The sequence below is a fragment of the Protopterus annectens genome, chromosome 8.part1 (genome assembly GCF_019279795.1).
Source record: "Protopterus annectens isolate FY-2018-M chromosome 8.part1, PAN1.0, whole genome shotgun sequence".
Taxonomy (NCBI): Eukaryota; Metazoa; Chordata; order Ceratodontiformes; family Protopteridae; genus Protopterus; species Protopterus annectens.
Genome location: NC_056742.1, coordinates 418,726,724 through 418,754,109, shown reverse-complemented (window position 1 = coordinate 418,754,109; position 27,386 = coordinate 418,726,724). Strand labels below are relative to the sequence as shown.

The 27,386-nt window shown below is 40.9% G+C and overlaps 1 protein-coding gene across 3 annotated transcripts in view; it reads right to left on the bottom strand.

The window, feature by feature from the left end:
• NOD2 (nucleotide binding oligomerization domain containing 2) overlaps positions 1-27,386 on the bottom strand; it is a 1,141,123-nt gene that overhangs the window by 626,817 nt on the left and 486,920 nt on the right. Inside the window, exon 1 of one of the 3 annotated variants that reach the window (XM_044081991.1) lies at positions 16,488-16,589. The exons of the other annotated variants lie outside the window; for them this stretch is intronic. The gene's annotated coding sequence lies outside the window, so the exon portion shown is untranslated. Of the gene's footprint in view, positions 1-16,487; positions 16,590-27,386 lie in introns of those variants that run through there. 3 annotated transcript variants of the gene reach the window in all.

Sequence of the window (27,386 nt, the reverse complement as noted above, 5' to 3'; positions counted from 1 at the left end):
GCATTGAACCTGCTTTGAATCTAAGGTATCTTCTGCAATTTTGTCTGATAGGGACATGCAGGTATGCCTCTTTGAGGTCCAGAGTAACAAGCCAAGCGTTGTTGCGCAGCATGGGTAGAAGCTGTTGTAAAGTCAACATTTTGAATTTCGGAATATCCAGGTAAGTATTTAGAATTGATAGGTCTAGTATGGGCCTCCAGGCCTTGTCTTTTCTGGGGACCAGGAACAGTCTTGAGTAAAATCCTTGTCCTTGTTCTTGAGGTGGTACTTTTTGAATAACTCTCATGTCCATGCGGGCTGTAATTTGCCTTTGTGCCTATGCCCATTGATTTTGTGGCAAGTCTGGCATTCCTTTTAGCCTTGGTAAAGTATGAAAGTGGAACCTGTAACCTTGAGACACTATATTCAGAACCCATTTGTCTTGGGTTATTGTTTGCCAGTTTTGTGAAAAAAGTGCTAGTTTTCCCCCCAAGGGGGCTTCCAAAAGGGAAGTGCTTGGCGTATGAAGGGGAAAGTCATTGAGACTGTTTCCTGTAAGGTTGAGACTTGTCCTCACCTCCTTTTGGGGTTGAGTTGCCCCACTGTCTTTGTCTGTTTGAGCCTTGGGGTTGAGATCTGCCTCTTGGGTGTCTGTATCTGTCTCTCTGTGGCTTGTCTGACACTGGAAAGGACCAGTTTTTTGTAGGCCAATTCCTGCTAAATCGAGGTGGCTGTACCTGTAAGAAATCCTTGACTGTTTGCATAGATTTAGCTTTATCCTCCATTTTCTTTAACACCTCTTCTGCCTTAACACCAAACAAGGTATCATGCTGTAAAGGAGCATCCAATAATTTTGCCTTAACATGATCTGGTAAACTCTGTTCTTTTAACCAGGCATGCCTTCGAATCACTGAACCTGTAACTGTGGCCCTACAAGAGGCCTCTAGAGAATCAAAAGCACATTGCAGAGTATGTTTTCCTATCTGTTCAACTGCATGCAACAAATCCTGCATTTCTGAGCTTGCAAGCATTTTCTGTTTTAACTGAGCCATTAAATATTGTTGGTACTTAAGCATGTGAAACTGGCAATTTAAAGCTCTTACTGCTAGAGTTGCAGAAGTGTACACGTTCTTCCCCCATCTATCCAAAGCTCTGGAATCTCTGTCAGAGGGCACTGGATTTTTTGCAGTGGAAGCCTTAACCCCTTTTGGACCCTGGGAAATAATTTCTGGATCTGCAGAAGGGTTTTTATAAAGAAACTTGTGAGAGTCAGGGACTCTGTAGTACCTATCTGGCTTGGCTGGTGCAGGGGTTAAAGAATCAGGAGATAAGCTGGATTCGGAGAACACATTGTCTACAATATCAAGCACAGGCGGAATAGCCAGTGGCCTGTGCTAAGGCAGTAAAAGGAAATCTCTGAGCCTTTTCTTAGATTCTGAGTATTCCTGACTTTCCCAATGGAAATGCTCCTTCATGGTATGTAATGTTTCCCCAAAAGAATAATCCTCAGGAGAGGCTGAGGGGATAGATTCTTCAGCATCAGAGTCCTCATAAAGAGGTATAGAGTATCCCTGGTCAGAAGAGGAATCAGAGGAAATAGAAACCTGATCTGAGGAATCATAGTCTGTATCCTGCCTAGGCCTTTTCTCAGGAGGGGGATGGGAACCCCTGATTAGAGTAATGAGGTATTCGGCCATTTTAAGCATTTATTTCTTAGGCATGGTGGTTTGTCCAGGAGAATGCTGTACTTGTTTCTTTGTCTTTAGTGGTACTTTTGTATTAGCTGTTGATTTAATGGTAAGTTGTGAAGGTCTGAAAACACCCTCAGAAGCCAATGCCTGCTCAGCGGCTCCAGACCCATCTGAGGGGTTAGTTTCCCAGTACCTTGAATTTCCAGAGGCCTAGTTGTCTCCACGTGGGAGTCAGAGGCGGCCTGTGGCTCTGAGGTAGCAGGTGTCAGGGGCTGCGAAAGCGCCTCACTGAGAACCGGCGAACCGGCAACTGGCCTAGAAGAGGTTTCGTCATCGGTTTTGGACCTTGGATGTCTATCTTTATCTTTGTCCTTGCGTTTCTTCGGTAATGCGGTTGTCGGTTGATCCGACAGCATGGTATAATTGAACCTTCGGCCAAAGTAGTGCAAAGCAAAATCAAAATGCCTCTTTATAGTATGTTTGTTAAATCTACCACAAAACCTACAACTAGTGACGTCATGATCAGGGCCTAGGCATGGAATACAGTAAGAGTGGAAGTCCTTATGAGGTATTTGCTTTCCACAAGAAATACAATTATTAACTTTTTCTGACATTGGTCTGAGGCAAGAAAAAAGTTTCCCCAATGGGGTACTTAGCTTTATTGAAGACTTCGGATTTGAAATTCGACTTCGAAAATCTCAGGAGTTGGCCGACCGGCACTTGCGAACTGCTTCTGTTTCGGGCACTGCGCGGCAAGAAAGACTGAAGAAAATGTCATCGGATGCATCTTATATACCCCTGGCGCACTGACGTCAGGGAAGAAGCGACAGCAACCGACACCGGACCAAGACTTTGGAATTCTGGCTATCTGTGGGACCGCCTGATGTCAGGATAACCCAAGTGTGATGACTGCAGCAGTGTAACACTATGAACATCGAAAGTTTTGGAGAGCTCTAAGCTGTACCATGTGAAGCATATCTCAATCAAAGATTTGCACTTGTCTGGTGTGAGAAGGCAGTCTAACATTACTTAAAATCTGAGCTCTCCGTCCATCACCTTTCAATATTTCTGAGGAAGGCTATAAAACCATCAGCACAGCAAAGATTGAGCTCACAGATAACCAAGCCCTTATAGCCCAAGCTTGGCATGATGTAGTTGTATACCTATATATATGCACATATATAGGTTTGCCATCAAAATTTCGAAGGCTGTTTTTGGAACAGCATGTGGCCAAAAGGACGTTTTCAATGTTTCACAATGCTGAACTGGAACAATACAAAACCGTAATAATGGAAGTAAAGCTTGATTTGTTATTATGAGTTTGGCATTGTGAATGGAGATCATGGTACAGCGATGATCCAGGAATTTACCCTTTTCCTCACTGTAGTGCGATGTTGGAGTTGTTATATATAATTTGCAGGGCCGCCCTCCACATGGGGGTGCATAAACATAAAAGGACATATGGACTTTTGAAACTAACATTCAGCATTCAGGCTAGATGTTGTTTTTGTTATATATGTTATATATTTTATATATATATATATATATATATATATATATATATAGATATAGATATAGATATATATATGGATTCACTTTATAACCTCGAAATGCTGAAATATCGAATTTCAGTATCTCAAGACTATAAAACCGAATCCACAAAACACCAACAAACAAAAACTGTGAAACCACATAACCGAATACACCGCACACACTACACTAAACATACAACAAAACACCCACATCACAACATAAACAAAAAAACAACACACATACACAACTCACACACATAAGCAGGGGCAAGCCCCTGCACCCTATGGGGGCTGCGCCGCCCACACCCCCCCTACTTATATATACTAACTCCGAGATCGCACAAACACAACACAAAAGCTCACTCATACACGCACATTCTCCAACCCCTCACACACACACTCTAACTCCCACTCAAAATCCTTACAAAACACTCACTTACCTGACATAACACCTACATCCAAACACGGCACCACGCACCAACAAAACACAAACCTGTACATTACATAGCGCAACTTCATAACCGCGAATTCGACATATTTTCGACATACGTCAAATTCGCGATTATGAACGTTCGCTATTTTGAACATTAGACTTTATAGCTTTGAGATACTGAAATTCAACATTTCAGTATTTCGATGTTATAAAGTGAACCTATATATATATATATATATATATGTTATATACTCATATATATATATATATATATATATATATATATATATATATATATATATATATTAGCTATATCTACATACACAGACACACACACACACACACACACACACACACACACACACACACATATATATGTGTGTGTGTGTGTGTGTGTGTGTGTGTGTGTGTGTGTGTGTATACAGCTATATATAATATACATATGGCAAAAGACAGCATGCATTAACTGCATCTGACACAGGACACCCCTTATTCAAATTTGTTAAAGAAAAAAAAAGGAACATCACAAGACCACAGGATTATGCAAGAGTTAAATATGAGGTGTGTGGGAAATATTTAAAGAGAGGATATGATAATAATTTGTTGCAGAACTATAAGAATAAAGCACACAGAAGATCAAGAGCAACTAAGACAAATTATGGATAAGACAGGTGAGGCAGACAATGTTAATAGGAAAATAGCACACTGAAAATACTATGTATATTGACTTTTCATCCATATTGAAAAAATAATTTTAAGAAATTAGCACATCTTATTAACAGGTTAGGAATATATTAACATTTTAACAAAACAACTGAATTTTTTTCCTTATAGTACACCAAAATGCTTGGTGGCACAGTGATGCAATGGGTTGGCATGTTTTTTTATTTTTTGTTTACCTTTGGGGCATCATTACACTGGCATGGCCCCTAGTACCCTACATCCATGATTAGTCTATAAGCTTGTCTCTGACTCCCCAGACTTACTCCGATATTGCTCCAGCCAGTTGTAGATCCTTAGGGTGTCCAGGGGGACAGGTCATATCTGTTTCCATCCAGGGGTTACAATATGGCTACCCATTCCCTGCCCTGACTCTCATGCTTGGCAATCTCAATTGAGAGTAACACCACTGCTGAACCATGCCAACCCTAAGACAGCATTATAGACAAACTCTCTCCAACCCAGGATAGGCACACCCATCCCTCTCCATCACTACTTTAGTAGCTTGAGCCACTAATCAAACCTGGGTCAAATGAGCCAAAGTCAAGGCTTTATCTCGACGACACTAAATCGTGTTAACATTTTACCAAAACAAGTGATATTTTTTCTTATAATAGGAGAAAAGTTGGGTGGCAGGGTGGCTGAACAGGTAGCAGTGCCACCTCACAGCAAAAGTTTCTCTGGTATGGTTCATGGCTGTGATGCCTTATGTGCAGAGTCTGTCCACATGTTTTTTTTTTTTTTTTTTGAGTGATCTAGTTTCCTCTCGCATTCCAAAGACATGCAGTACATGGACAGTGGACTGTAAATATTAACACGTGTTAAATCAAGCATGTGTGATATGGAACATAGACCCAGCAACATGCTTCTGCTTCCCTCCTTTGCCTTGGAGACTCTGTGGATAATGGCATCAATTTGCAGGGTTACTCTAGGTCTGGGATATGATTCATAAGTGAAAGAAAGAAAGAAAGACAAACAGACACAAAGAGACAGAACAAAAAGCTATAGAATTTGTTAACTATCAATAAGCTGCAGAAGTTAGGTTTACTGATTTTAAAGGTCTCAGGAAATACAGTCAATGTTCCACTTGTTCAGTAAGATGGAAAATTAATATCTAGAATATCAATGGAACTCAGCATCAGTTAAAGCCTTATTGTAATTGTTGCAAAAAATGTAATTTATGGAATTTATTGTAACTATGTATTGCCATGGTGGTACAGTGGTAAGACAGTTGTCATGGCTGAAAAGGCTCCTCGAACCAGTCTACTTAGCTGGTTAACAAATGTTAAATCTATAAAAGTAAATAAACAAACACCCTGGAACTGTATTTGGGCCCATGGAATTAAAATGGTCTCATAAAATGACTAAACACAGATTGGAGATCTGCAGAGATTGCCAATCAGAGGAAAAGGAAACCATAGTAAGTTTAAAAGGACTAGTCTGTGGCTGTAGAGAGCCAAAGAAGAGAAGTTTCAAAGACATAGTAGTTTTGAGCAATTCTTGCAAGAAGTCCATCCATTCTTTCTCTCTACCTGCTGACGGGGAAGCCACCTGCTTAGTCTCCTGCTTTTTCTTTTTAAGCATGATGTCCGCCTGGATGATACACAGAGGTTCTGAACCATGTCTGACCTTTATTAGAGAGTCCAAGATTTCTTGTCTAACTAGAATTTGAGGGCTACCATGTGATCCTTCTGAAATGATGAAATTCCTTGAATGCATCATCAGTCTGCAAGGCCTCAGGAGCATATCAGCCATCAATGTGGTCTCTGTAGTAGGCAACTGAGAAGTAAATTGACTTACAGTGAGTTCTGAAATCTCAGTGGTTATGTCGGAGTCAGAAACATTGGACTTCAGATCAGTTCAAGGCCTCTTAAGTGTTTTTTCTTTGGTAGCATAGGAGCATCTGAGGAAGAAGAGTCTGTCATCTTGGACTGGGCCAAGTGTTTAAGATGGTGGGTCTCGAGAAAGTTATTGAAACTAGATGGCCTAGACCTAATGGTTTTTGGAACGAATGACTGACAGACAGAGCAAGATTTGAGCTTGTGTTCTGGGTCTGGGCAAAAATAAATATTTGGTATGCAAGTCCTTGTATGGAATCTGCTTACCATACTTGCACTTAACCCTCCTAGCTGACATCTATAACATTAACAAAATAACAGAACATAAAAAGGAAAGTTTCCCATTGGGCCACTTATCTGGATAAACAAATGGAGCAAAGGTACCTATGACCAAACAACAAACAGTCCAATGAATTCACGACGGGCATTTGGGCTGGCAGTGAGATAATCTGAGGATCCACACTAACATATCCGGCCTTAGGCATAGGCCAACTAGGCGGCCACCTAGGAAGCTGCTCTAGCAGGGGGGCTTTTCCAGTATTTATTTGGTGTAGATAGACCAGGATGGGGGCATCGGGTGGTGTGGGGGGTTGTTGTGGAGTCCTTTTGTCTAGGGCACCAGTTGACCTAAGGCCACTCCTGCACACTAGTATATCTGCCTTTATACCTCAACACATACGAGTTGATGTCAAGCATAGGATGTATGACCTAAGGAAGATAAAACTTTGGCACCAAGGAATGAAGTACCACTACTATTGAAGGAAAGGGAATCTACAGATGCATTCAAGAAGGCATGAAATGAGTGGAGCAGAGGTATGGGAGGAGACAGAGTTGGTGGGGAGGCAGAATGGCGAATGCATCTAAATGTAGACTAGACAGACATACGGTCTTCTCCCATCACACCACACCTTATCTCCAACCATTCATTGTTGTTTTGTAGAAGTTGTGTTTAATTTACGTTTAAAAATTTACCTCTGATTTTTATTAAAGGCTAGGCTGTAGACAGGCACAATCTAGTCCACCCAAGGGGCCTAGCACGATGTAACTTGATAACTTGAGTCACAACTATGAGTGGTTACAAACACAAGCTATCTCACACATTTGTCTGTGATAGAAAGACACATCTAGCGTCTCAATGTGATGTGAACTTCCTGTTATTTTATTTATTTATTTATTTACATTTGTTGACCGGGAGTGTCTAACTGGACGTAGGTCTATTTTCAGCAGAGGCCCGGGGAGAAAAGCTCCACAGTTAAAATATACAGACAGTAGTTACATTGGATTTACATAGCAATTAACAATTTGATTAACATGGCAATTAACAATTACAAACATAGTTACAGATGAAGAACATAGTACATCAGTAGACAACTAGAATCTTTATCATCTGCGAAGTACATAACAGACATTAACAACTATTACAATAAGACGTTCCTGCTGTATAATAAGTAGTAGGCTTATGAGCATCCAAGCTTGCTATAATCAAGGTAGTTAGTGGGGTGGAAAGAAAGGTAGTGGGTGGATGGGGTGGGTGATATTAGACTGGGAGTTGCAAGGTCATAGCCAGCATGTTTTTAGGTGCGCTTTTAGTAAAGTTCTGAAGTGGGTGCATGATGGTACGGAGGTAATTGTGGGTGGGAGAGAGTTCCATAATTTGGCTATGGCGCAAGAGAATAGTGCTTCACCAGCAGAGTTATTGGCTTTAGTGATCTGCAAGTGATTTTTGTTGCTGGATCTTAGTGGTCTGGTGGTGCGATAGGGTTGGAGTAGATTCCGGAGGGATGGGACATTTAGTGGATGGTTTACTAGTTTGTGGGCGAGTGTGAGTTGATACCATTGAAGGAGGTTAGGGAGTTCAAGCCAGCCCAGTTCAGCAAGTGAGAGACAGTGGTGACTACAGCAGGATGCCCCTCTGGCGAATTTGGCAATTTTGTTGTAGCAGGTCTCTAGCTTGTTTAGATTGCATTGCCTTAGGTTGGTATATATTGGAGAGGCATAAAGTAGGGTGGAGATAAGGTAGGAATTTGCTACTGAAATCTTTGCTGCTTTGGTGAGAAGTTGCTTATTTCTGTATAACGCTCCTAGTTTTTTGCAAACTTTTTTTATGGTCATGGATATGTGAATGTCACATTTTAGTTTATTGTGTATTTCTACTCCTATTAACTTGGTATACTTCATCTAATGTTGGTTTTTAAATTGGCTGTGTGATTTCTTCATAAAGTTGTGATTTAATTTAGTAGTTGGTCTAACATTTGTGAATTCTGTGATTATTAGCATTGATTTTTTTTTTACTTTTAAAATTTTGCCAGGTCAGAAATTTAACAGTTCACAAATAGAAAGATCTAATTGATCTATGCTGAACAAGGAGTATTAGAAACAATGTTTTATTTATTTTTTTAATTGGAAAACTTTCCGCATTTACCTAAGATTGATATTGTTGTTGCTTGTGAAACAGTTACAGAACAGTGACTTGAAACCAGTTAGGGTATAAATATCTTTGTGTAACAAGAACTCTAATAATAAACCTGGTGAAGATGTTATGATAGAAATTAAAGAATTTTATGAGACCTATAATTCTTACTTCTTTGATGAGAACACTAACACTGAAGTGTAACCAACGCAAAGACAACCCTAGAACAGATTACAATTGTTCCACTTTATGGACTACCACAGTCAAGTACTGATGGCCTAGAGGCGTTCATACATTCCTAGCATAAACTTAGGAAGAAAAATGTTAATAGCTAAGGACTTCAATATACCACAAGGAATACGTCATAACATTGATTCTAAGATATTAGTAAGGAAATTATTTACAATATATGCACAATAAAACACAGTTGTGTAAGTTGCACTTACCCATAGCAGTAGATGTTCAAATTCCTCATTGCTGCTTTAGCCTTAGGTCATATGGGTTGTTTCCCAAACCAGGAAATAACAACCAGCTGGTTAACAAACTCTGCACCCTACACAAGCACACCCACACACCTTCACTTTAACTGCTGATTGGCCAGTACCCCGGAGGGAAATAAGCAGTCAGAGTGAAGATTTCCTAAGGCCTTTCTTGTCTATACAGAGTGAGAGAGAGAGAGAGAGAAGCCTAACAGTCCTGAACCAAAAAGCAATAACAACAAAGAAACATATGAAGTGGATTTGTCATGGTGGAAATAACAAAGAGCAATAGCTGAGGACAGACATTGAACACTGTAGGAAGGCATTTTATAGATACATAAGATATGTTAGGATTAAAGATATACAAATTGATAAACTGTGTGGATTCTAAAATTTATTCTCAGACACAATAGATTATAGATACATTTACAAAATCTTATGCAAAGCAGCTTGGCTCCAGAAAGGGGGTGATAAAATGTCCTAGTAACATCCAGGTAACCTGAGATATTGAAATTAAATTAATTATATTGAAAAAGAACTATGCAAACTGGAGCCAAACAAAGCATAGTGCAGGATGGAATTAGGAATAATGGCCTGAGAACACTTTGGGATGAGCTTACAGTACTATTATATCTGTTATTCACAAGGTCATTTAAACAGTTGCTTGTTGGGTGCCAGAATCCACCACATAATGCATGCACTCAGGTCACTACAAGGCAAGTACAAATATGACTCTGTCATTGTCCATGTTGGAGTAAATGACCTGAGACGTACCTCCCTGGACTACATGAAAAGATACATGGAAGAGCTCTCCAATCTTGTAGCACAGGCAGGTATGAACCTAGCCCTGAGTAGCATCCTACCTTCACCAAGAATGATAGCACAGTACCAGGATAAGATGATCAACTTCAACAATTGGCTAAGCTTCTGGTGTCATTCAAAGGGGATCCAATATATGTCTGGCTGGGATGACATGTTTGACAGGCGACAATGCTTTGCCAGAGATGGTGCTCACCTATCACCCCTGGGATTCAGGATATTGGCCAAGGCTCTTGCCGCCCCATAGTGCCTTTTTTAGGCAAGGCTCAAAAAACAAACCCACCACCATAAGAACTACGGGTGACAAAAAACTGAGGGCAATGCTGCTCAATGCTAGGAGTCTAAACCTCAAAATGCACTCACTCGAGGCACCCCTCAAAATGGAGAACATCAATATCTGTGCAGTGACTGAGACCTGGTTCAAGGCTCCTGAGAGCATCCCAGCACTATCAGGTTATAATTCATACCACACGTTTGGCCACAAAACCGGACCAAAACACAAAGGGCGGAGGTGTGTCCATCTTCATCAAGGACATCCACACCTCCAGGCTAGTTGCAAAACATGATGCCTCTGAAATCATCCAAGTGCAACTAACCCTGGGCAAAAATGCATTCCAAATTGTAGCTTGTTATAGATCCCCCACCATGACCCAGGACCCTCACTCCTCATTCCTGGGGACATTGGAAAAAATGAGGGTCCAACCAAATACCATAATAATGGGCAATTTCAACTACCCTAACATAAACTGGGAAAACTACTCTTGTACTAATCCCCTTGCTCAACAATTCCTGGAATTTATAAACTCTAATGCCCTGGATCAACTTGTCAACCCCCCCACCAGGGGCAACAATATTCTGGATCTGATCAACACCCGAGATCAACTCCTCGCTTGTTAGATCAGACCATAAACTAATCACCCTAGATATCCACATCACGACCCCACCCCCACACAAGCAAACCATTGTAAAAAATTTCTCCAAAGCGAACTTCACGCTACTCAAAACTGAGGTGGCTAACTTCGCGATGCCCCCACAGATGGATAATACAGTCAATACAGTCACGACTGCTGAATCCTACACAAATACAGTCTACAAGCACCTGTGTGAGGGCATGGATCGTGCTATCCCCAACAAAATCAACATGCTATCCTCCAAAAAAGGAAGCCGATTTGGTGGTCCCCTGCCATTAACAAACTCTACAATTGAAGGAAGAAACTGTTGCAAAAGAGAGTAAAAACCCAGGTATGGAGAAACTCACTGACAGACCTCAGTAAGAAACTAAGATCTCTCATTAAATCCTCCAAAGCTAATTTTGAAAGAAAAATTGCCACAGATACCAAAGACAACCACAAGACATCCTTTAGCTATGTCAAGAATCTCCATGGCAACACCCCAATCTGCACAGAACTACAACAGAATGGTGCAAAACATACAGAGCCAACTGATATTGCCAACAGCTTGGCAGACAGGTTCAGTGCAAACTTTATGGCCCCCCCCCCGAAGGGCCTATAACTATACAAGATGGTTGTAGAGCCCCGTCAATCACAAACACACAGGTAAAAATGTCACTCTCTAAAGCCAAAAACATAGCATCCATTGGACCAGACAATATCCCAGGCTGCGTCTTACACAAACTCCAAAATGAACTAGCCCCCCACCTAAACTCCATGTTCAATCACAGCCTCACCACAGGTTATGTGCACACGGAATGGCGCACAGCAATGGTTATCCCACTCCACAAAGGAGAAACCACCACAGACCCCAGGAACTATCAACTTATTAGCCTGACAAGCCTGGTCTGCAAGGCCATGGAGCGTATCATCATGGAACTCATAAACAAAGACATTGGTAACCTCCATACTTTGGATGCTACCCAATTCGGATTTGTGAAAGGTAGATCAGGTCTCCTAAACCTGGTAGACTTCTTTGAAACAGTTACCAAGGCCATAGACAAAGGCAAGGTGGTCCACACAGCCTACCTGGACCTCGCTAAAGCCTTTGACACTAACCCCCATTCAGGAATCATAGATAAACTCATCAACCTTAACATAAACTCTTATGTCACAAGATGGATGGCCAACTGGCTCACAGACAGAACCCACATGGTGAGAGTTGCAGACTCCAGATCCGACTCCAAACCAGTGACAAGTGGTGTGCCCCAGGGTTCAGTCTTGGGACCTCTCCTGTTTGGTATATACTTCTCCGAAGTGCAAGTGAACACCGAGGGTCTATGGCTAACCAAGTCCGCAGATGACTGCAAGCTGGGTGCCATTATAGATTCCCCTGCTGACGTAGACATCCTGCAAAAGGGCCTCTCCAAGACAGACACCTGGTGTCAAAATCATGGCCTCAAGCTAAATGCCAAAAAGTGCATTGTTACCCCCCTTTGGTAAAAACACATTACCCATGAATTACCAAATAGGGAGAAGTTTACTTAACACAGAAAGTGTGATAAGAGACATTGGGACTCAAGTGGATAGTAACCTCTCCTTTGATAACCACATTGCTACAGTGGTCAGAAAATCTTTCTACATGGCCCACCTAATCACAAAAGGGTTTGCATCTAGAAATAAGGAAGTCATCATCCCACTCTACTCATCACTTATCAGACCCCTCATTGAACACAATGCCCCATTTGGGATGTACCTCACAAGACACCTACAACAACTGGAGAGGCCCCAAAAGTACCTCACCAAGAGGATTGCTGGCCTCAAACAGTTGCCCTATGCAAACCGACTCAAGAAACTCCAACTCTACTTGGTCGCATACTGCTTACTCCGAGGAGACCTCTGCCTAACATACAAAGCCATGTCAAACCCAGAATTAATGGACATGCTACACTTAAAGAAATCCCAATCTCCTTGAGCTACATGCTTTAGGGACCTAAACCTCACCACAACAATAAATAGGACATGCTGGAGGGATAGATTCTTGTCCCAAAGACTTCCCATGCTCTGGAACAAAATTCCCATCTACATCAAGCAGAACTCATCATTAGCACTCTTCAAGAAAAACCTTGATAAGTGGATGGGTGACAGGAAATTCACCCCTGGGATTATGTCTGAGGCTCTGCTCGATAGAGGGGCAGGAATTTAACACTACACGTGTGGCAAAGGCCAGTACACTGTTGGCTAGGCTTGCTTTGGCCCTCGGGCTGATAGTGTAGTACCTACCTATGAACCTATGAACACAGAAAGATTCCTTGAGACTGGAGACATGCACATGTTAAAGTTATCTTTAGCGGAAAGGGGAATATGACAACCCCCAAGTCGTAAAGGCCTATACGTTTACTTTCATGTTGTGGAAAATAATGAAAAAAGGTTACTTTGAATATGTGACTGTCAGAACTGGAAAGGTTGGGACTTGAAACTATATATCAACATGCATATACTGAAAATATATCTCTAACCACCAGTAACATGATGTTCTATAAAAATATATAACAGCTATGAGTGAAAAATAGTGTTGTGATATAATTTATACAGACTTCAGCATTTGATAGGGTCATACACAAAACAGTGATCAATAAATTAGAACAATTAGGTATCGATGTACTCTTGATAAGATAGATAGCTGCAACCCTTACAAACAGGACTTGGCGAGTATCACACGTAAGATGAACAGATGAAATTCTAGGTTGCAGTCAGGGTTTCCCTCACAGCTCCATCATAGGCCCATATTTGTTTAGGTTTCATCTTTCAGGCCTATCTTTTTCATCTGAGCTGTTCTACAGTCTGTATGCAGATGACTTGAAATTGGGTAAACTGATTACATGTGTTGCAGATTGGGAATGTTTGCAAAAGAATTTGACTAAATTTTTCTACATGAGCACAGGTGAAATATCCTGATAAATACATCAAAAACTCAGCATGTGACATTTGGATGACATGGACTGTAAGGAGAATATTTAATACAGTACAGTGACTGAAACTGTAGATTCATTTAAGGACCTGGGTATATCAGCAGATCCAGCTTTTGCATTTTTCTTATCATATCAACCAATTGATTAATGATAGTTATAGAATTATATGTTGTATAAAACTATTTATAAAGTTTAGGAAATAAGACATGATTATTTGTTAGTTAATTATACCCAAACGTGTGTATGGAATAAGAATATGGAAACCTTGTAAGAAAACAAGCATCAGTAAACTGGAAAGAGTGCAGCGGAAATATACCAAGGGCATCCATGGATGTGAAAATTTAAGTTATTGTAAAAGACTAAAACATTTGAACTTGTACAGTGTCTCTTACAGGTATCTAAGAGGAGATCCTATTCAGGTATTTAGGGCATTTAGAGACAACTACATCTGGGAATGTTTGGCATTATCAAAAAGTACTAGAGAATCATCAGATAACCCATGTAGAAGATTCTATAGGAATGAGAAGTGTAGTAATTGGTTCTCTGACAGAGTAGCTGATGCATGGAAAAGACTACCAAATTACTTTAAAGCAAGCACTAGTTTACATATTTTTAAGAACAGCCTGGACACTTATTATGGGCATACTTGATCTGGTATATTAGTAAGAGAGAAGGGCATTATTATCCGTACATGAAATATTTTATGTACATATGTACATAACCACCTATAAATTGCCCGTTTAGACACAGGATGTCCCGTTATTGTCATTTGATAAGAAATAAATAGCTGATCAGCCTTGCTAAAACAACTTAGTTCTGTCAAGATAGTACTTGAGCTGCCTATCTACGTCCAGAGCATGCAGAATGATTTCTCCCTGGTTTTTAGGTTCAGGATAGAAAACTGAGATACTGACAGTCTGATTCAAAGTAAACTCTGAAACCACTTTGGGCATAAAAGAGGAGCTTGTTCTTAATTTGACCCTATCTAGGTGGAATATGAAGTATGGTTCATCCACCTGGACAGCTTGTAACTCAGATACTCTTCTTGCAGATGTCAGAGCAGCGAGGAGTACAGGTTTCCAATGCAAGAACCTTAAATCAGCTTGATGAACAGCTTCAAAGGGTGATGCAGTCGACGTCTCCAGCACAAAGATGAGATCCCAAGGAAGAGGAGGAGCAACATGTTTATGAGGAGGTCTCAGATGTAAAACTCTTTTCAGAAACTGTTTTACCACAAACAAGGAAGAGGAGGATCTATGAGCAGACATGCTGAAATGGTAGTAAGATGAACCCTGGCCATGGTTATTGGCTGGACACCAACTAGAAAATCCCTCCCACTTGCCAACAAGGATTTTTTTTTGTAGCAGGTCTTCTTTCCGCTTTTAATACCTGCACGTCCTCATGAAATAAGTGCCTAAATGGCATTAGAATTGAATCATCCAGCCAGTCAGTTGAAGCAGATTGAGTCTGGGGTGTATCAAACTCACTCTGTCCTATGTGAGTAGATCCAGTCTATGAGAAAGCTTGTGTTAATTCCCTGGGTGCAAAGGAAGTCCCACAATGATTTTTTGGGAGTCCATCTAAATCTTTAAAATTACCTTTGATATCAGTGGAAATTGTAGAAAAGCATAAAGGAACATTCCTAATCACAGGAATGAAAAGGCATAAATTTTCCAAGTCTGTTTGCAAGAAGTTCTGGTGCACAATTTGCTTAGCTGTCTGTTTTGAAAGGAGGTAAACAGATCTATTTCAGTTGTGCACCACAACTGGATCAGTTCCTGAAACACCCCTCAATTAATTTCTATCTGTGAGGGTCTGTTCTAGTCCTACTCAGTTTGTCTGTTACTAAGTTTTTCTCTAACCAAAATGTAGGATGCTTGGAGGGTTAACAAATACAGTAGAGCTACACCCAAAGCCATTAGACCCAGCTTGCATAGGGGTTATGACCTTGTATCTCCCGGTTTATGTACCACATGATGTGGTGTTGTCTGTAATCACTTTTAGAGATTCTGATGATCATGTGCCACTTTTAACATGCAGGAGTCAGAGACAATCTTTTGCCAAAGGGGGATATTGAGGGCCAGCTAGTGGAACAGGTTTGTAGAGATACTGGCCAGCGGAGATAGAGGGAAATGCTGGCATAGTCATTCTGTACTGTTGGCCTGTCCCTTTTTTTTTTAAAAGTCTCCTGTTTCTTATTGTTATTTCCCTTCAGACATCTCATTTTAGCTCCTTGTTTGCCAGAATATGTCTGGTTTTGCTTGTTTGTCTTTCTAGTGAAAGAGATAAGGCCTAAAATATTTTTATTGGGGTACAATGAAAAATTTTAGAAACTTCCTGAATCAATTTGGCTGTCATCAAATTGTTTAGGAACCTGGGTAGCAGAAGAGGCAAACAATACCTTTTTGTCTAAGGCAAAATCTAAAATTTCAGACTTAACATCATCAGTAAACTACTCTTTATGTACTCCGGCATATCTTCTCAACACTTTCAGTAACAGTGGCATTAGGCACAATACCTGCACAATCATACACATTCTTCTAAGCATGTTTAGATACCTGGGATAGGGTAGAAATAGTTTGATTCAGAAAAGAGCGTTCTTTTCTAGTATGTATGGTAATAAATTCCCTCAGACAGTCCATATAACAACGCATAAACCTCCAAATGTAGACCTGACAATTGAGAATTCTGAACGCTAAAGTGGAAGAATAAACATTCTCTTACCTGGGTGGTCTAACACCTTGGCTTCCTTGTCACCAAGGAAAGGGTTTGTGTCCCGGATTAACCCACTGCCAGTAGGTAAAGCAGTGGACTTTATTGTTGGGTATGATCTAAGGAAGGAGAAAAGAAATGTATTAGTCTGGGTGTACTTTATACATTTTCTCTGCTTTTTTTAGGGATTGACAGTTGGGCATCAGGACGATTACAGGCAGCATTAAACACATCCACCAAGGCTGGCAATATATGCATGATGGAAGAGAAATTAGAAATAATCACTTGTAACATATCATAATATCTTGTTAGTTCAGGGAGAACATTTATTAATCCCTCTCAAATGTCCAAATTTTCACAGAATAATCAGATATTTTCGTCATATTTTGGCCTGCTCCTAATACAATTTGTGGTCTTCTGACAAATCACTGAGGACTGAAGTCACTAAATAATGACATACATTTGAGTTTCATATCCCTCAGAAAATGCCTGCTGATGCAAAATACGTTATTTTAGCAACTTTGTATGTTTATAAGAGCAATATTTAAAATTTTTCCCTATTTTGGACATTTGTTCCATTATTTTTAGTTTTGTCCAGATTTCTTGAGCTAACAGTTTGAGAGGCATGTATCTATTTGTCCCCATAAAAATACCTCATTCTTCCTGGCTGTGCACTGATTAAAAAGAAATTTCTTCCACAGGGGGATAAGGGTTAATATTTTCCTCACAGTCAGACAGTTGGGCTTGTGCAACTGTAGTAGAAAAAGCCCTTTCTTTGTCAATACCCAATAATCACATCCAGTTTCCTCAGGAATTTTTTGATAGGGGATGCCCACCAGTAATGACTTCTGGACACCAGGATTCATAGCCTGCAATGCATGCCTTGATAAGGTAAGAAAATTCATCTTTCTTAATTGCAATTATCTCTTGAGATATACAATGTTTCTTTTTTTTTTTTTTTTTATATAGGAGTCCCAGTGAAAGAAGACTGGCTCGAAGGAGGGATGTTTGACCAGTCTAATAGTCTCTTGCTTTGGTTACCCCATGAAGAGTCTCCCAGTGTGTCTCTCAGTCCTAGAGAAGATGTTTCTTCCATGACCAGGTCAGACACTGAAACAGCTGAAAAGGACATGGCTGACCTCTCAGTTTGTGATAGCTGAAAGTATTACACCAGAGGAAGATGGACTCAGCAGGACCAGTGTAAGTACGCATGCTATAGATGAGGAAGATATGCCAAAAGTGGTAAGCATTGCTGGAGCAAGTCGGTTGAAAGGTAAGTTGTCACTGAGTGTCCACAAGTAGCAAAGTTATACTCACACCACTTATCCCAGCCCCTTAACAAAGTAAAAGTACAAGCATCACACAAAGTCCATGTCAGCATGCCATTTAAACTTCTAACTTGACAGAGCAAAATAAAATGGCAGGTAGGTTGTCACAAATTCAGCATAAGTACTACACTGTTAAACACATCTCTGCCCATCCCAAAGTAAAACTTTTGGTCATGAAATGAAAGTTTACACAAGCAGCACATATTTTTTCACAAAAATAATCTCCAGTTAGACAAATAACAGTAACATTTAAAAATACTGATCCCTGACAGAAAGGATCCAATATTGATGAAAAATACCAGGTTTATTACAGGGAAAATATGCTTTTAGACAGAAAATCAAATTAAATAATATTTTCATAAAAGGGTAACAAATCTGTGTGGAAAGTCCCACTGGGGACTTATCTGCCAGAAATGAAGTCCTTAGCTGATTCCTGCTACTGTGAAGCACCAGAGATGCTTCTCCTTGAGGTGGCAAGAAAGTACTAAATAAATCTGTACTATGACTGCTGAATTCCCACCTTGTGACTGGCCACTCAGCAGTCAGAGTGAAGGTTTGCGGGGAGCCAGAGCTTGGTAAAGCTGGCCAGTTGTTTCATGTGCAGGGCAACAATCCATAGAGCCTAAGTTACTATAGCAGTGGGAAACCTGAGCATCAACAATTATTACAGACTGTAAACAGACTGTAAACAAACCTAACATAGAATGGAGCATAGTGGGTGTTATCTTTGCTCCTAAGGAGACGATTATTACTTCATGTCAATTTTACCACCTTTAATGTGAAGTGGCCATGCGGTCATTTAGGTTAAGTCATGGCTTAGATTATTTGTCAAAATCTAAACCAAAGCACAAAATATTAACAATGCATCATATGAAAGCAAAATATTCATTATGTAAAACTGACTTCAGTGATGCATTCATTGGAAATGTGGCAGAAGGAATGTACAAGTTTTGAAAGGGAAATTATTTTAATGCAAGACACTGAAAAAAAAAATATATATACATATATCTATATATATCTATATATATATCTATACATATATATATATATATATATATATATATATATATACATATATCTATATATATCTATATATATATCTATACATATATATATATATATATATATATATCATATATATATATATAAAACATCAGGATTTAGGTACACCAGATCAGGAAGATGTACTTCTGTAAGAACAAGACACATGATGAGACATGAAAAACGATGGAAATGAGATTGAACTATAACTTTGAAAACTGAAAAACAAGACAAAATAAAAAAAAATGGACAGGCTAATTAAGCATAATGTGAGACAAGATCAGGAAAAATTTGAAGAAAATTTCTAGAAAGATATTGAACATAATAGGAAAAAATTTTATAGATACATAGAATGTGGCAGAAGTAAAGGCACAAAAATTGATAACTGGGTATAGATTCTAAAAATCGTTCTCAGATACAATAGACTACAGATACAAATATAAAATATTTTGCAAAACAGTTTGGCTCCACAAGTGGATTTGTGATAGTAACAGCCACCTAAATAAACATTCATTTTTTAACCAGGTAGGCCCACTGGACCCACAGTCCCTTTTCAGGGGTGACACGGGAGCTACACCTTTGGCTCATATGAATGTCAGTAAACACACAAGTAGATAATCACATTCTTATCAGTAGTTATATCCTCAGGCATGGCTTCCTAAGAATATCCCCTGCAATAAAGGAGGTTGGCATAATGGTTAAGATATTTACCTTATAGACACAAGGTGCAAAGTTTGATTCTCACATGGGTTAATTGGCTAGACTTAAAATGGCCCATGAGGGCAGTTGTCCTAGTACTAATCTATGAAGCTATCTATTACTACCTACAGCATGATGCTTTATAATAATATATTAAGAGCTATAAGTGACAAATGATTGGAGACATAATTTATCCAGACCTATCTTCTAGCCATTGATGGGGTCCTACATAAAACATTGATCAATAAATTAGATCGACTAGGTATTAATGAAAACTTGATAAGATGAATATCTGTGTGGGTTAGAAATAGGACATGGTAAATATCATACAACATTTGGACAGGTGAAATTCTAGATTACAGTCAGGGTGTCCCACAGGGCTCTGTCCTAGGTCCATACTTGTTTAAGTTACGTTTATCTGTATGCAGATAATTTGAAAATAGGAAAACTGAATACAGTTTTTAATGGATAATGCATGTCTGCAAAAGAACTGGACTAAGTTGATCATCTGGCACAGGAGACTAACACAATGATTAATACACAAATATCTAGGAATATGAGATGTAAGAGACACAGACTGAAGGGAAAATACACTTGCCCAACATTTCCTGGAATTCATTAATTCCAATGCCCTGGACCAGCTCATTCTTACCCCCACTAGAGGTAGCAACATCCTTCACCTGGTCATTATTAACATGGGTGACCGTTGCTCTGTACCAATAGTCAACTCCTCCCTGGTTAGATCTGACCACAAACTAATCACCTTGGAAATCCACATCCCTCCCAACCCCCCACCCCCGTAAAGGTAACCACCATGAAAAACTTCTCCAAAGCTAACTTTGGGCTCCTAAACACAGAGGTGGCTAACTTCACAACACCCATGCAAATGGAGAACAGCTGCATGACCACCGAATCATACACTACTGCCCTGTACGAACACATACACAAATGCAAGGATCTTGCCATACACAATAGAACCAAGACACTCTCCTCCAAAAAAAGGAAGCCAATCTGCTGGTCCCCTGCCATGAACAAACTCGACAACAGAAGGAGGAAACTGATGAGAAATAAGGTGAAGTCCCAAGACTGGAAAAACTCCCTTATCAGCCTCAACAAAAAGTTGAGATTCCTCATCAAATCCTCTAAAGCTAGCTATGAACACAGAACTGCAATAGATAGTAAAGACAACCACAAGGCCTTCCATAGTTATGTAAAGAATCTTCACGGCAATACCCAGATTTGCTCGGAACTGTTGCACAATGGCACCTCCTATACCGAGCCAACAGATATTGTCAATATACTGGCCGACAGATTCAGTGCCAACTTTACCCCTCTCTTCCCCACCAAAGGACCAATCACAATACCAGCAGATTGCCAGGCACCCAGTATTACTTCTGCACAGGTTAAAACAGCACTGTCCAAGGCCAAGAATACAGCTTCTATGGGACCTGACAATATCCCTGGCTGTGTTCTACATGAACTACAGAGTGAACTGGGACCTCACCTGTGGTGCCCTGTTGAATCACAACCTCACCTTAGGCTTTGTCCCTACCGAATGGCGCATTGCTACAGTCATCCCTCTCCACAAAGGAGGAGTGACTACAGACCCTGGGAACTATCACCCCATTAGTCTGACAAGTCTGATATGCAAAGCTATGGAACGCATCATCAAGGACCTAATAAATAAAGATTTAGGGAACCTTCAAACTCTAGATCCCACACAGTTTGGTTTTGTGAAGGGTAGATCATGCCTGCTCAACCTGGTTGACATCTCTGAGTCAGTCACCAGAGCTGTGGATGAAGGCAAGGTAGTTCATACAGCCTACCTTGATCTGGCCAAGGCCTTTGATACCATTCTCCAGGCAGGAATCATAGAAAAACTCACTAAGCTAGGCATTGACCCCTATATCACTAGGTGGGTTGCAAACTGGCTCACAGACAGAACCCACAGTGTGAAAGTAGCTGACTCCAAGTCCTACTGTCGACCAGTCATGAGTGGAGTCCCACAGGGTTTGGTCCTGGGTCCTCTCCTGTTTGGTATCTACTTCTCTGAAGCCCAGGCTAACATGAAGTGACTCTGGCTGACAAAGTTCACAGACAATTGCAAGTTGGAATCGATAATTAACTCCCCAAGTGATGTAGACATCCTACAGAAAGACCTATCTTAGACCAATGACTGGTGTCAGAACTATGGCCTTAAGCTCAATGCCAAAAAATGTGTCATCATCCCCTTTGGGGAAAAACCCGGTTCCCATGAATTACCACATTGATGGTAGTCCACTGAACAAAGAAGGCGTCATAAGAGATCTGGGAACACAGGTTGACAGCAACCTCTCTTTTGACCATCACATTGCCACTGTGGTCAGAAAGTCCTTCTATGTGGGACATCTCATTACTAAGGGTTTTGCATCCAGGAAGAAAGAGGTCATTGTCTCCGTCTACTCTTCCCTCATTAGGCCAATCATCTAGTACAATGCCCCATTTGGCATGTACCTCACTAGACACCTACAACAACTAGAGAGGCTGCAAAAATACCTCACAAAGAGGATCTTAGGCCTTAAACACTTGTCCTATATGGGCAGACTCAATAAACTCCAGCTATTCTCTGTCTCATATCGCCTAGTTAGAGGCAATCTCTGCTTGACTTACAAACCCATGTCTGACCCAGCCCTGTTACAAATGCTACATCTAAAGAAATCCCAATCCCTCTGCACTACACACTCCAGTGACCTCAACCTCATTACCACAATCAACAGAACAAGCTGGAGGGACAAGTTCATAACCCAGAGACTGCTCATGCTATGGAACAGACTTCCCATACATGTCAAGTGGAGTACCTCACTGGCCCTCTTCAAGAGAAATCTTGATGAGTGGATGGGAAATAGAAAATTCACCCCAGGGTTCACTCCAGTGGCTCTACTTGACAGAGGCACTGGGAACTAAGGTTGGGTGGCATGATGCCAGGGTAATCCTATGGGCTAGGCTTGTAAAGGCTCCAGGGCCATTAGCCTAGTACACACCTATAAACTTATGAGTATTTAATATACCATACAGTGATTGAAACAGTGGATTCATTTATGACCTGTCTATATGGACAACACCAGTTTTGAGTTTTTCTGATCTTGCTACTGACAGCCTGAAACTACACTGTGGAATAACAATATGGAAACCTTCTAAAAAATGAACATGAATAAACTAGAAAATAATACACAAGAAGTATACAAAGGCAGCCATGGATGTGAAAGTTTAAATTATTACTAAAGATTAAAATATTAGAACTTGTACAGTGCCTCATATAGATATTTAAATGGAGAACTCATTCAAGTATATAAAGCATTTAGAGACAACTACCTCTAGAAAATGCTCAGGTTATCATACAGTAATAGGAGATTATATATAAGCTCATAGGTTTGTAGGTAGGTACTAGGCTACCAACCCTGGGGCCTATATAAACCTAGCCAAAAAAGTTCCCTGGCTTTCGCCACCCAAGAAAGTTATTTTCCTGTGCCCCTGTCTAGCAGAGCCACAGAAGTGATCTCTGGGGTGAATTTCCTATTTCCCATCCAATTGTCAAGATTTTTCTTAAAGAGGGCTAATGAGGAGCTTTGCTTGACATGAATAGTTAGTCTGTTCCAGAGCATGGGAAGTTTCTGGGACAGGAATCTATCCCTCCAGCATGTTCTGTTTATTGTGGTGGCTAGGTTTAGGTCCCTAGAGCATGTGGCTCAGAGGGATTGGGGTTTCTTTAAGTGTAGCATGTCCAACAGATCTGGGTTTGACATGGTTTTGTATGTTAGGCAGAGGTTGCCTCTGAAAAGGTGATAAACGATGGAGTAGAGCTGGAGTTTTTGGAGAGGATCTGTGTATGGCATCTGTTTGAGGATGGTAATCCTCTTAGTGAGGTATTTCTGTGGCCTTTCTAGTTGTTGCAGATGTCTTGCGAGGTACATGCCAAACGGGGCATTGTACTCTATAATGGGTCTGATGAGAGATGAGTAGAGAGGAACAATGACCTTTTTTTATGGAGGTGAACCCCTTTGTGATGAGGTGTGCCATGTAGAAGGATTTCCTGACTACTGTGGTGATGTGATTATCAAAGGCGAGACTACTCTCCACCTGTGTTCCAAGGTCTCTTAACACACTTTCAGTGTTTAGCAGGCTACCGCCTATGTGGTAGTTCATGGGTACAGTGTTTTTCCCAAAGGGGATGACAATGCACTTCTTGGCATTGAGCTTGAGGCCATGACTTTGACACCAAGTATCAGTCTCAGTGAGGCCCCTTTGTAGAATGTCCACATCATTAGGCAATTCTATTATGGCACCTAGTTTGCAGTCTTCTATGAACTTCATTAGCCAAAGACCTGCTGTATTAGCCTGGACTTCTGAGGAGTAGACTCCAAACAGGTGAGGACCCAGGACTGAGCCCTGTGGTACTCCAATTGTCACTGGTCTGAAGTTGGATTTGGAGTTGGCTGCTTTCAATGTGTGGGTTCTGTCAGTGAGCCAGTTGGCCACCAATCTTGTGACATAGGGATTTATGCTCAGTCTAGTGAGTTAATCTATAATTCCAGAGTGGGGGATGGTGTTAAAAGCCTTGGCGAGGTCAAGATAGGTTGTGTGCACCACCTTATCCACATCCACGGCTCTGGTGACTGCTTCAAAGAAGTCAATCAGGTTTAGCAGATATGACCTACCTTCTACAAACCCAAACTGAGTGGGGTCCAGAGTTTGGAGGTTACGTATGTCCTTGTTTATAAGCTCCAAGATGATACGTTCCATGGCCTTGCAGACCAGGCTCATTAGGCTAATGGGGCAGTAGTCCCTGGGGTCCGTGGTGGTGCCCCTTTGTGGAGTGGGATAACTGTCACTGTGCACCATTCAGTAGGCACAAAGCCTGAAGTGAGGCTATGCCTGAACATGGTACTTAGGTGGGGTGCCAGTTCATTTTGTAGTTCATGCTGAATGCAGCCTGGGACATTGTCAGGTCCCATGGATGCTGTGTTCTTAGCTTTGGAGAGTCTAGTCTTTACTTGTGCAGCCATGATTACAGGGGCTTTGCATTCTTCCAGTATAGTGATGGGCCCTTTGGGGGGTGAAGTTTGCACTGTGCCTATCTGCCAGGATGTTGGCAATATCATTTGGTTCTGTATATCTAGTGCCATTGTGCTGTAGCTCAGAGCAGATCTGAGTGTCGCCATTTACATTTTTTACATAGCTGTAGAATGCTTTGTGGTTGTCTTTAGAATCAGTGGCAATTTTATTTTTGAAACTAGCTTTGGAGGATTTTATGAGGGATCTCAGCTTCTTACTGAGGCTGACCAGGGAGTTTCTGCAATCAGGGGGATTTTACTCTTTGTTGCAACAGCTTCTTCCTTCTGTTGCAGAGTTTGTTTATAGCAGGGGACCACCAGATTGGCTACCATTTTTGGAGGATAGCGTCTTGGTTCTGTTGGGATTCACACGATCCATGCACTCGTGTATGTGCTTATGCAGTGCATTTGTATAGGATTCAGCAGTCATATCTCTATTTTCCGTCTGTATGGGTGTCGTGAAGCTTGCCACTTCTGTCTTAAGAAGCATGGAGTTGGCTTTGGAGAATTTTTTTATGGTGGTTTCCTTAATGGGGGGTGGGGGCGGGATATTGATGTCTAGGGTGATTAGTTTGTGGTCAGATATGACCAGCGAGGAGTTGACCACTGGCGTGGAACATCAGTTGCCCGTATTGGTAATGACCAGGCCCAGGATATTGCTGCCCCTGGTGGAGGTATGGACAAGTTGATCCAGGGCATTGGAATTTACAAATTCCAGAAAGCGGTGAGCAAATGAGTTAGTACATGAGTAGTTTTCCCAGTTGATGGTGGGTTAGTTGAAATCGCCCATTATTAGGGTATTGGGCTGTACATTAATATTACCCAGTATATCAAGAAACATGGAGTGGGCATCCTGGGGCATGGCGGGGGATCTGTAACAGCTACAACCTGGATTGCAGTCTTGCCCAGTGTTAGTTGTACTTGGATAATTTTGGATGCATTACGTTGAGCAACTAGCCTGTAGGTGTGGATATCCTTAATGAAGATGGACATGCCTCCTCCTTTAGTGTTTCTGTTCAGGTTAGTTGGCCGAAAGGTGTGGTATGAATTACAGCCTGGTAATGCAGGGGTTCACTCTGGAGCCTTGAACCAGGTCTCCGTCACTGCACACATGTCGATGTCCTCCATTTTAAGGAGTGCCTCGAGTGAGTGCATTTTGAGGTTTAGACTTCTAGTATTGAGTAGCATTACCCTCAGATTTTGCTTGCTTATACTTGCTACAGTGGTGAATTTTTCATTTAAACCATGCCTAAAAAAGGCACTATAGGGGTGGCAAGAGCCTTAGCCAGTATCCAGAATCCATGGTGACAGGTGCAAGCCATCTCTGGCAAAGTATTGTGGTCTGTCGATTATGTCATCTCAGGCAGACAGACACTGGATCCCCTTAGAATGACACCAGAAGCTTAGCCAATTGTTGAAGTCAATCATTTTGTCCTTGCATTATGGTATCATTCTGGGCAAAGGCAGGATGCTACTCAGGGCTAGGGTCACACCTGCCTGGGCTACATGATCCGAGAGCTCCTCCATGTCTCTTTTCATGTAGTCCAGGGAGGTACGTCTCAGGTCATTCACACCAACATGGACAATGACAGAGTCATATTTGTACTTGTTGTGGCGTGACCTGAGTGCTTGGGTTATGTGGTGGATCCTGGCACCCGATAGGCAGCTGACAGTAACTTTCTCCTTGTTTAGCCTGGTGAGTGGGACATCAGTGTGCCTGACTATAGAGTCACCTATGACTAGTGTGTTGGGTACGTTGTTTTGCCTTATGGGCTGAGGTTGAGTGGCACACTGATTTTGTGGGCTATGTGTCATTTGGGTAGTGTTGGGGGTGGTGGTTGCTTGAGTTTCAGCTTTGGAGGTCTCTGTTGTTTGGGCAGATTTTTATTGAGAGCCTCCTTGAATGTAGGTTTGTGTTTTGTGTTACTATGTGTGCGTTTAGGTTGTGTAGGTTTTGATGGACTGTGTTGAGTGTGGTGTGGTGCAGGTGTTTACCTTCTCATCTTGATTGTCTAGTACAGTCTTGGCTGGAAAGAGCTTGGCTTCCAGTTTGGCTATGTAAGTGCATCTCTCACAGGTTGTAGTATTGGGTGGTAGGAGGAGAGGGTTGTCGGTGTACACGAGGCAATTGCTACATTGCCCCAAGATGCCCAGATTCATCAGGTGGACAGGGGAAAATACCAGAAGCTGACCCTTAGACATGCCTGGATAGGTGCTTATTAATTTAAGTACTAAAAACTGTTTTCTTCCTAACAAGTGAGGAAAGTTGAGTGCTGCAGTACTTTGTAGATTATTTAGTGCTTGCAACGAGTTTTGAATAAGTGCTGAGAACAAGGAAACAGTTTTGAGTGCTAAAACTAGAAAACTGGCTAGTTCTAAGGGAAAATTAGAAGAGCAGACTTTGAACAAAGTAAAAACCAAAGAACTACTGAGAAACACAAAACCTGCAATTGTAGTGATAGGACAAAGCTCATAAAAAGCGACGCTGCAACCACTAAAAACAAAATAATTTATTGAGGTAAGCGCTTTCGGTGGTGAAAGTATCCCACCTTCATCAGACCAAGAGAAAAGACAAATTGTACACTTTATATAGTCATAAAGGTCAATTGATTAATGAACTAATCAATAATAAGATAATTAAATAATTACTTAATTACAATTAAAAATTGTATATATATATCCTTATATGAATACAATAATAAAACACTATAAAAAATTATACAATAAATAAAATGTCTCACATATATTAAATC